We start from the raw sequence: 12487 nt of genomic DNA, 5'->3' as shown, positions 1-12487 counted from the left end.
CTACTATTGTTCATAAAATAATGTTGTAGAAACATGTGGTTGCATAGAATAAACTTGAATGAATCACTACTCAATAGGAAAAACATTCACATTCAAAACACATAAACTTTCATCGTGCTACTACACACTCTAAAATTCTTTCTACTCTTGATGTTTCCTAAAAAAACTCTTTCGCTCTCAAGAATGTATGGAATGAATTCACATTCACCCTTTTTCACAAAATTTCCCACTTAATTTCAAAATTCAAACTTACCTACCCACAATAAATAGCTTGACTATAGGGACTATAGTTTTAGCAAAAATTTGGGGATCTCAATCTTTGACAAGTAGGTGAATGGCAAGTGCTAGGGACAACCAATTAATTTTAAAATTCCAATAGTCCCCCTTTGTCCTAAGACAACAAAAAATATCACTACTAATCAAAATCATTTATGCTTAGACTTCTTCTTAGGTGAACAAAACTTGTTATTCTTAATGGCTTGGCCAATATATCTACTAGTTGTTTCTTAGACTTACAATACTCCATTTTAATTTCACCATTTTCAACTAGTTCTCTAATAAAAATATATTTGATTTCAATATGCTTGCTTCTTCCATAAAATACTAGATTCTTTGTCAAATATAATGAGGAAATGTTGTGACAATGAGTTGTGGTTTCATCCTCTTATTATTCCCTCAAATTTTCTAAGATTCTTCTTAACCAAATAGCTTGACATCATGCTATGTTTTCTGCTATGTATTCAACATCTACTATAGATTGAGCAACAGTTGGTTGTTTCTTAGATGCCTATGAAATTTCACTTGAGCCCATGTGAAAGACATAACCGAAAGTGCTCTTCCAATCATCCAAACTTCACTATCTGTATAAGCATAGCCCAAATTCATTTTAGAAGTATACAAAATACCATATCCTTTGGTGCCATTCACATACCTTAGGATCCTCTTTCCAACTTACTAATGAGAATCCTTTGGAGTTTCCATACATCTAAAAATTTGACTTATTGCATGCATTATATCAAGTCGATTTACTGTCAAATCCATCAGACTCCCAACCAAACTTTTATAAAATGTTGAATTCATAGTGTTGTTGCAATCTTCCTTGCTCAACCTCAAACCTATGGCTATTGGTGTTCTGGGTGCATTACAATTTTTAATTTTAAACCACTCCAAGATCTAGTTTGCATATTTTTCTTGAGAGATAAAGATACCATCATGTATTTGTTTTACTTCTATTCCTAGAAAATACTTTAAGAGACCCAAATTTATCATTTCAAACTCAGTTTTAGTGGCCTCTTTGAAATCAGCAATGAGGAAATAATCATTCCTACTCAAAATTATATTGTGTTCATATAAGAAAATAATTAAAACTTTACCATCAGTTTCCTTGATGTAAAGAGTGGGCTCACCATCTCTTTTGCTAAAGACATTCCTCATCAAATATGAGTCAATCCTACTATACCATGCACATGGAGCTTGTTTCAGAACATAAAAAGCTCTTTTTAGCCTATAAAATTTGTGTTCTTTACCCAAAACTTTATAACCAAGTGGTTGCTCCATATTCACTTCTTCTTTTAATAGCTCATTCAAGGAGGATTTCACATCCATTTGAAATACCTTCCATTTGTATTGGGTTGGAATTGCTATGACAACACACACTATTTCCATTCTTGCAATAGGGGCATATCTCTCATCATAGTCAATACCATACTTCTATTTGTAGCCCTTGACCACCAATTGTGTCTTATAACTATCTATTTTTCCTTAAGCATTGTACTTAGTCTTATAGACCCATTTAACTCCAATAACATTCTTCTTTGGAAGTAAATCAGTTAGCTCCCATGGTTCATTTCTCTCTATTATATCTATTTCCTCATCGATGGCCTTACACTATTTCTCTTCTTTTATAACTTCTTCAAAATAAATTGGATCACTATGAAAGAATAATGCAAAGCTTACATTCTCATCAAATTCTTCATCATACCATTTAGCTTGGTATATCTCCCTTAAAATTTTGGTTTTTCTTTGCAATAGGGAGGCGAGAGTGGGATTTAAACTTTTAGTATTGTATTTTCCACTATTTTGTACCTATTGTACACCAATCTAAAGCTATCTAGAGCTACCTAGAGCTAAATCTCTATTTTTTTGTGCCTACTTGGCTTTCTACATATTTTTGTCAGAAGAAATCTAGAGCAGCTGAGAGTTCTCTATATCTACTATTGCTTCAACATGTTGATCACCAACCCTATCTTCTTCATCAATAATAGGTACTTTACTTGAAGTGCTTGAAGATTCATGTCCACTGAGCCATCCCATTACTCATTGTCAATAAAATATACATCTCTTGAAATTATGATCTTCTTTGTGTTTGGGTTATATAATCTATATGCCTTTGATTCTGAGCTATAACCAACGAAGATGCACTTCACACTCTTATCATCAAAGTTTTCCATTTTCTCCTTCGGCACATGTGCATAAGCTACATAACCAAACACCCTCAAATGTTCAACCATCCATCTATGTCTTGACCATGCTTCAAGAGGAATCCTATTACAAAATATCTTTGTTAGACACCCATTTATCAAATATACAATTATTGCTACAACCTCTCCCTAATATTTAGTTGGGAGTTGTGAAATTTATATATGGGCCTCTAATTCAACCACACACTTCAACATGATCATTTCTTGCAAGCAACATCCCAAGTTGAACATGATATTATTCATTTGGTATGTCTGGACAAGGTGATCTGTTGCCTTCTAACTAGACAGGGTTTTACTATATGCTCTCAAAATTGAGAGATTAGTAACCAGAGAAAACTAGTAAAAAGGATTTGAATGAATGAAAATGAAATATTAATCTATTTTTAAAATATTTTTTTATGCAAAGATACATGGATTAATGTATATGATTTTCAAATTAATCTAAGAATAATGAAAAGAAAATTAAGCTACATGAGTGCATTGTAATCTAGATGATGAGCATGTAAAAGCACTCAAGATTCAAATACAAATTTCTTGAGTGATCAATCCAAAAATGATTTGATACTCTTCACTTACATTACCCCCAATGAGAGGTATGGGTCTTCTTTATAGAATCTTGTACCCAATCAATGATCAAGATTAAACCGAGTGCATGGTTTAGATTGAATGAGAGATTGAGTCCTCCATTTTCAATGGAGTTGAAAGATATTAAATAGCAGATAACATTAATCCATTCATATATTTTCTCATAATTATTATGCTAATTAATCAAATAATTAGTTTCAACAATTATGGTGAGCATATTTGATTAAATCAATATATTTAATTCCTTTTTCATATAAGATGAATTAGGAGAGAATATTGATCCATTCAAACATGACTTCATAATTTAATATTATAATTAATTAAATAATTAGTTTTAACACTTATACTATGTATATTTAATTAAATTAATGCATTTTAATTCCTTTTTTATGTGTATTAGCTAAAGAGGGTGGATTTAATTTAGTTAAAGTGCTTAGGACTTATAATTAAATTAATTCAATTAGAAGGTTAATTTAGCCAATTTCAATCAATATTTAGGAATCAAAATAAAGTATATGATTTATACAGATTAGGATTTTCAAAATTCAACACTTAGGTTGAGTAAAGATGATAAGAATCAGAAATTATTATGGTGCCCATAGATTAGTGTGCACTAGCTCTAGTGGTGGCCCTATCCTTCTAGAATTACAAGAATTAAAATGAACCCTATGCTTCTTACCCATAATATAAGCCTCACACTTTCTGTAATGTCTCTATAATTTTTGGCAAACCATCTACCATTCTTTTCTTGGACAATAATTTCAAACTAGCATAACCAATATGTCATAGCTTTAACAAGTCTTGAATCATGTTCCTTAGAGTTGATTGCTAGTGTACTATTATACATGTATTCCTAGTAGGTGCAACGATAATTTGAGAAGAGAAATATGTCTCTATTCTCAAGGGGGACATCTAGTTCCTTGTCACAACTATTTTCATACTCTCATCTTTCTCAGAAATAATACATTTGTCATTTTCCTCTAACACTTCGTAATCATTTTGAATGAGTTGTCCAATAGTTATCAAATTGTGCTTCATATTTGAGGCAACATAAACATTTTGGATCTCCTTCTTCTTAGCTTGCTTGGTGTAGATGTTTTTGATCTATTAATATGGTGCTCATGGGTTTCGAGAATACCTATCAACTCATCCATTGTCAAAGTGGTGAGGTCTTTTGTCTCTTCAATGGTCATTACAAGATTATCATACTTTGGATTTAAACTTCTTAATCTATTTTCCACTATTCTTTTCTCCTCATAATCTTCTCCATTTGACCTCAATTGATTTATCAAAATAGAGATCCTTGAGCTAAAGTCTAAAATAGACTCATTTTCCTTCATTTAAAGGTTCTCAAACTCTCTTCTAATCATTTGTAGCTTCACCACACAAATGTTATTTAGCACTTTCAATTTTGTCTCACGGATATTTCATGCTTCCTTTGAATAGTTAGTTCCTTCTATCTTGGAAAATTTCATCTTGGTCATGGCTTCCTCAATCAAGCTTAATGCTTTTACACCCTTCCTCCATGACTTTTCAGCTAATACTTTTGATTATATGTAAGGGCAACATACTAAGCTAGGTCTATAACATCATTAAAGTCATGGATCATAAACTCCCACAAATCATTGGAAACCATAATGGCTCTCATTTTCTTTTTCCAAGTATTATAGTTCTATCCATTAAAGGATGGTGGCTACTGCTAGCTCTTTCCTTCATCTCCAACCATATCTCCTACACAAAAAACTAAAATACGTAGAAAAAATGCCCAACATTACAAGGATTTAGGGCCAAATAACTCTAATACCATGTGAAGAAATCAAAGAATAGGGTGTCTACTAACTCAAAACAATCAAGCTACAAGGCAAAGTAATGATCAAATCAATTAGTCAAAACAAGAATCAATCGGTAAAACAAATACTGCAACAAGGCTTAGAAAATGTTAACCCTTGACAATGTGACGTGTTCACCCACCATGAAAATAATAACTAATGTTCCAAAAAATGCATAAGGATAGAATTGCTACTTTATTTTTCCAAAAACCAAACACACAATGGAACAAGAAATGGAGACATCACAAATACAAGAGACTGGAGATATGCATTTCTTATTTTCTTTCTATTAAACTGAAATAAACTATTATGAATTTGGAATAAAACTACAAACCCAAAAACTAAATAACTAACTACTACTATTCCTCATAAAATAAACCTACAACAACATGTGGTTGTATACAATAAACTTGGAGCAATCATTGCTCAACAGGATGAACATTCACTTTCAAAACATAAAATTTTTTACCATGCTCCTGCATTATCTAAAATTCTTTTTGTTGCTATTGTTTCTTGCAAAATTCTTTTGCTCTACAGAATGTATGGAATGAATGAGCATTCCTCATTTTTGTCTACTTTTTGTCCATACAAAATTTCCCACATAATTTTGAAATTCAAACATAGGTACCTACAATAAAGACCTTGATTGTTGGGACTGCAATGTCAAAGGAAATCTAGGGATCTCAATCTCATAGGTAGGTGAACAGAAAGCTCCAAGGACAATCAATTAATTTAAGAATTCCAACAATCATATATTATTTCTTCTACTTAAATATTTTAGAAAAATGAAATAAGGTATAAATATAATACTGAAATAGATTATAACAAAGAATTTCTAACATGAATTCAACAACAAGCATGAAAAGTAAGTTACCAAGATAGTTTTCAAGAAACCAAGAAAAATAAGGGGTCAATCAACTCAACACAACCGAACTTCTTGACAAAATAGTGACCAAATCACTCTGTCAAAATAGGAACCACTTGACAACAAGAGGAGGTCAAGAAATGTTATCCTTGGACAAACTAATGTGTTAACTCACAATGAAAAGTAAAATAATATTCCAAAAAATACACAAGGCAAGAACAAAGATTATTGCTACATTTTTCTAAAAATTCAAAGCCCCAACAATATAAGAAATTGAGACAACACAAACACAAGAAATTGGAGATACAAAATATTGCTTTCTTTCTTGCTTTCTATTAAACTAAACAAACTATTACAAATCTGGAAAAAAGTGACAAACCTAGAAATCTAAATAACTAACTACTAATAGTGTTCATAAAATAAAATTGAAATAGTATGTGGGCTACATACATACAATAAACCAGGAGCAATCACTACTCAATAAGACAAACATTCAATATCAAAATTAGAGAAAATTTCACCCATGCTATTGCACACTTTGAAATTATTTCTACTACTTTTGTTGCCCACAAATCTCTTTTCCTCTCTAGAATATCTCTGCAGCATGGAATAAATGAACATTCACCCTTTTTCTACTTGTCCACAAAAAATTTATCACTCATTTTTAAATTCAAACTTACCTACTCACAATAAATACCTTGACTATTGGGATTGCAACGTCAGAGGAAATGTGAGATCTCAATCTACATAGAGAGAAACTCAAATAAATAAATTTTATAAGAAAACAAGTTAAAATCGTAGATCAATATCAATTCCTCCACTTAGGAAGCTACTATAATGAACAAATATATCTAAAAAATCTTATAATTATCAAGCAATTCACAGGCTTAGGTAGACAACCAAGCTACTCGAAAATATAGATGACCAATTTCAACTCAACTAATATGAATGGACACCAACAAATAGATACAAATCATAACAATAGATATTTAGCTTTGCATATTCTATCAAACATCAACTTCCTCAACTAAAACATTAAAATTTTAAATAAATGTAAAAATCCTAATAATTTTCTCTAATAGAAAATATGCAAAGAGAGGTTAAGCTTTTCCTCATCTTCTTCAATATTGATAGTTTTCAAACAAGATGATTGGAAGCTCATTTTTCTAGAAGAAAGCTCAAAACTATAAAAATCTCCTTCTAATCCCCCAACATCCTTTTGTCCACCCCTCCAAATACTGTAAGAAGTTCCATCCTTTTGTCTAGCACTTTCCAAACCTAAAGGATCACCCCCACCAAACATATTGACAGTGGATGGTCCATTATGAGTAATCGGCTTGAATACTATTTATCTAAGCTCACTTCCACCACCATTATATGGAATAGGCTAAAACACTATTTCTTTAGGCTCAATCTTATTTCCACAACCATTATAGGAAATGTGCTTCAATGCTATTCCTTTAAGCTCAGTCCCACTTCCACACAATTGAAAAACTCCAAACAAGCTCATGTTGACAAGATATTGCAAAAATCCATGTTGACACTTAAAATTACGAGTGTCAAATTTTAAAGGGAAGTACCTTTTTGTGCTATAAAGTTTGATTATTTCATTGGAAATTATATTTCTTATATAATTTACAAATTAAAAATAACATTTACCCTTATCATGCATGAGATGTATCTTGTTAGGGTAAATTTTATTAAAGGTTAGAAATCAAAATGCTAAATTATTTAAATGTATATTTGATTAATTATTCCCTTTTCAAAACAAGAGACACAATGTTCCTACCAATAATTGGAAAAGAAGGAAAGTAGAGATTTATATATAGAAAGGAAGGATAAAAAGAGAGAGCTAAAAGAGAGAATGGTATGTCATTACAAGGACAATTAAAGGTAGAATGATAGAGAGAGTTGAAGAGAATTTTAAAAATATTAATAATTACATTATTTTAAGAAATGTATAAATAAAAATAGAAATTATATTATATGATAGAACTACTCATTTCTACCAATTCAATTATAAGTTGAAATATTTAATTTTTAAAAATAAATTTTTGATTATTTAATTCAAACTACCAAAATATCTAGTAAGTTTCAAGAGTATTATTAGTTTAACAATTTATAAAATGTTATAAAAAAATAAGAGCAAGATTGTAAAATAGTAGCTAGTAGAACATAGTGTAAACTTAAAGAAATATCATTTTATAATTGACAATAATAAACATCAATGTAAAAATAAGAAATATTAAATATTTAACTCTATATTTGAAATTGTTAAGAAATCTAAATTGTGATAATTAATATTGATTAGACATTATTTTTGTTCAAAGTGGTGTGAGGTGGAAGATAAAACTTGCTTATATATATATATATATATATATATATATATATATATATATATATATATATATATATATATATATATATATAGATAAGCCGAGAGATATCTTTTTTGACTTGCCTATTTTTATAATTACATAATTTCCATCATTGCATATTTATGTGAGTCTAAGAGGTGTGAGGAAATGATTCGAGACTCTTGATCGGTCTCATTTTTATTTCTGTTTCCTCTCTATAATTTTCATAATTTTAATGATATTTAGTTTATTTCTATTTTATTTTTCTGACATGTAAACGAACCTCAATTTTTTTTCAAAATGGAAAATGTTTACATTGAAGATTGCTGCCACTGTAGAAAGCCTCTCGGTTTAAATATTACTTTTTTGAAAATCTAATGAACTTGTCACAAATGTGGAAAAGATAATGTTCTAATTAATACATTCATTAATGTGTGATAGAGTTGTTAGAAAATATTTGTATTTTGAGAAAATTGAATTTTTTCCCTACCAAAAATAGAATGGTCCAATAGAGTGAATGAAAAATATGATTTATAAAATAATGAAAAATTAGAAAAGATATAAACATTTGAAGTTTCTTTTAAAATCTATAAAATCCTATGAGTTGATTGGTCAATTTAATTGAAAAATTGAATTGAATGAAAGCAATAGTATCTTGCCTTTGGCACAAATTAATAAAATGGTATTTTTGAAAAAGTGATGAGGAGAGGTAGTTAAACACCCAACCTCTCGACCCTAACCTCTTTCCTATGCTAACTAACCCCTACCCTTACCAATTGCTCTAATTTATTCTTCAAGGATGGTAGTTACATAGGAAAGCTATAAGTGCAATAATTTTATTTTACAAGTAAATTAAAGGGATAATTAATCTTTTCATGGGTTATTTATGTTCATTCTTGTTTTAAAAAGGAAAATAAATTTAGGTTTAATGTAAATAATTAATATGATGCTTTTTGGTTACCTTTTGTTTAATATAATATTTCTACAGTGATATATTGATAAAGTATAGTTATTAAAAATTTAAAATTACACACACACACACACACACACACACACACACACACACACACACACACACACACACACACACACAATTTATTTATTTATTTTTTTCATTTTATGCTTCATATAAGGAATGTTTTAAAAGTAAATATATTTCTTGATGTCTAAAATATTTTTAACACCAAGGGTATTTTCATGATTTTGATATTTTATTATTATTAAAATTCTTTTTACTATCCTTGACTTTCTTTTTGTGATGTAAGTAAAATATTCCTCTAAAGATTTAGCAATTAAAGGTAAGTGTTGTTCATACTTATAAATATAAATTTCTTGCGTTAATGCTAACTCTATTTTTTAAGGGGGTATTTAAATTAAGGTCTTTGGTATGTAAATGATATTTTAAGATGATATTTTATAAACATTAATATCAAGAATAGATATTCTTATATTTTTAGGGTTTATATTGAATTAATATTTATATCTAAGAACCCTAATTATATTGTTTTTTGATTTGTGGAAGAAACTATGGAAAATCATAAACACAAATTATATGTATTGATTAAAGGAAAAATGTCAAATATTTCACAAAGACAAAGTATCAAGGAACCATTATCAAAGGGATGTGGCTATATAGAAAAGATCAAGCAAGCTAAATTGATGATAACCTTGGAAATAAAAATGTAGGTGGAAATTATGAATATGGATACACATGGAAAAATGGAGGCTTAAACTTATTTCATTTTAAGAGTTTAATATAAGGTCACATTATTTCATAATGTATCGAGGAGTCACAACTTTTCAAAATTTTAACTATTTTGGTGTCTACTTATATGTGGCCCAAAATTAGAGATACATCATCAATAATTCATTCACAATCATATTTATAAAATCCATTTTATCAATTGAGAGGGGATCCTTGTGATCATTATGGATTCTATTGTTATCTATATGCACTAGGAACACAAAATCTTGTGGTGAAATTCTTCAAAGATCAATCCAAGGATTTGATATGCTCGTTTCACCTTTGGTGATATCATTCTTCTATCATTTATTTTGTTCCATTGATTAAAAGTAAACTTTTAATTTGATTGATAGTCCTATTAATTGAATTCAGTGAGTTATATTTCAATACTTGTTAAATAGTAATGCTATTTTGATTGTTCAATCTAAATTGTTATCTTATTAGTTTTCTGAGGGAAGTTAAACTAAATAGGACTTAGTATTGAAATTTAACTTGATTTTTAGTGATTCATACTTCACCAAACTAATAACAGTTCATCTTAGAGGGATTTGATGATTGTCTATCAGGGTTAGATTAACATTGCAACTGATTGATAGAAAATTGATGAAGACTTCATTGGTCAAGGCACTGGTCTCTTGCTTATTATTTTTGAGTGTTCATGTCAATTTTGAAATAGACATAGGATTTCTAATCATTGCACATCATATAAATCTTTATACATTAATAAATTATCAAAAACATATAACAACTATTTCATTTTTCAAGAAACACAAAATCCCACAAGTTATTTGGTCAAATCCTCTAGGGTGTGAGGTATAGGCCTACTAGCCTAGCTCCTATTGAGCCAAAATTGTAGAGGTTCTCATGCATTCATTTGAGTGGGACCTATTGGTTTGAAAATTTCTATTAGGAGTTCCCAAAATTGGATCATCACTCCATAGGAAATCTAGTTTGTCAATTTGGGCACCAACAAATTGGTGACTCTATTTGGGAGTTGCCTACACAGTCAAGGATTGTGAAGTAACCCAAAAGTTATTGGTTCCTCAAGATCAAAGATATAGAGAAAGGAGCTTTTATGCACTCTAAAGGAGAGAGGGAGAACTAGGAGAAAAAAATTTAATCTTTCCTCTATAATAGAGGTGGCAACTCTACTTCAAAAGATTCTAGTTGGTGGCTCTACTGAGGGAGAAGACTCAGAAGGAAATGGTTTAAAATGTAATGTGATAAGGAACTAGGTTTGTATTATGTGATGGAGGGAGCATAAAAACACCTTTATGTTACATTTTCCAATTTGAAAAGATATGAAAGAGAATCCTTAGCACATTTTTTTATAAGGATGCCCAATATTATTTGGTAAGCACCTTTAGCCATCATGCCTTCCTCCAAGGAATTCACAAAAAGGTTTTTTAAATTGGGAATCTTAGTAGATGATCCTAAGTTGAATCTTTTTTTTTTGAAATGTTACATGAAGATCATGAGGAGTTCATTGATGATGTGATTTATGTGACACCAAATGACATTGAATGTGAAAATGATGAAGATGATTCTCTTAGTGTAGAAGAAATTTCAGCATTGTTAGATATGGATGAAATTAATAATTTGTAGGAACCATGTAGTGAAGATGAAATTGTAAGAATTTGGTTTATCATTGATACCATGTAAGAATTGTCCTTGGGCAAGAATGAAATTCCAAGATCTAGAAGCTCTAGAGATACCACAAGAGAGACAAGATATGATCAAATGAGAATGGATATCAGATAATTGGATGAATACATCATAGAAGTCCCTTGTATATAAAGGAAACTAATATGAATAGGAGCCAACAAAGAGGTAAGCATACCAGCTAAGAACATGTCTACCAAGAGTGGATTATCCTCCATTGTGCATGAATGTACATGCAACAATGAGAGGATAAGAATGTAAAGGTGTATCTCATAAAGAGATGTAGTAGACAAAATGTGCCCAATTGGAGTGAAAACTAGTGTATTATCAACATGAAAACTCATATGAATATGCATTAACCTAACTAAACTTAAGTAAAGTGTAAATAGTCAATAGTTATTTACACCAATAGAAATAGAGCTACAATCAACATATGAACAAGAGGAAATTTTAGAAGAGGATATTAGTTTTGTTGATGAAACATTTTTTGATATGAGTGAAAGCTCTCATGATTTTGTGCCTCAATTTTCTATATTCTTTAACCCATTGTTCAAAAAAGAAGTGATAGAAGATACATTTAAATTGGATATATTCTCAAATCCATATTTTGAAGAGGAGTTTCTATGAAATCAAGTTTTTCAACATCATGATGAAGGCAATAGGCCTAGCAATGATTTGGAAGTTGAAGAAACTCATGATGTGCATTCTGAATGTGAAACATCTTTCAGTTCATCATATGAGTAGGATTTACATGAAGTTGAGAAAGAATCTGACATGTGTAATGAGAAGAATTATTTGGAGATCTATTATGAAAATGAAAATAATCCTCATACAATATTCCTATGGGAAGAGAAATCAGTGATAAGGTATACTTTGAATGATGAAGATCACGGGGAGGCATATTTTTACTCTGGCACACATAGTGGACTCAATCAAGGTGAAGGTGTTAAAATGCTTTGACACCA

Source organism: Cupressus sempervirens, chromosome 9, assembly GCF_028749045.1.
Source record: "Cupressus sempervirens isolate cs-2001-9-10 chromosome 9, ASM2874904v1, whole genome shotgun sequence".
In the NCBI taxonomy this organism is placed as follows: Eukaryota; Viridiplantae; Streptophyta; class Pinopsida; order Cupressales; family Cupressaceae; genus Cupressus; species Cupressus sempervirens.
The sequence above is the reverse complement of the archived record's forward strand: the minus strand, read 5'-3'. Positions refer to the sequence as shown.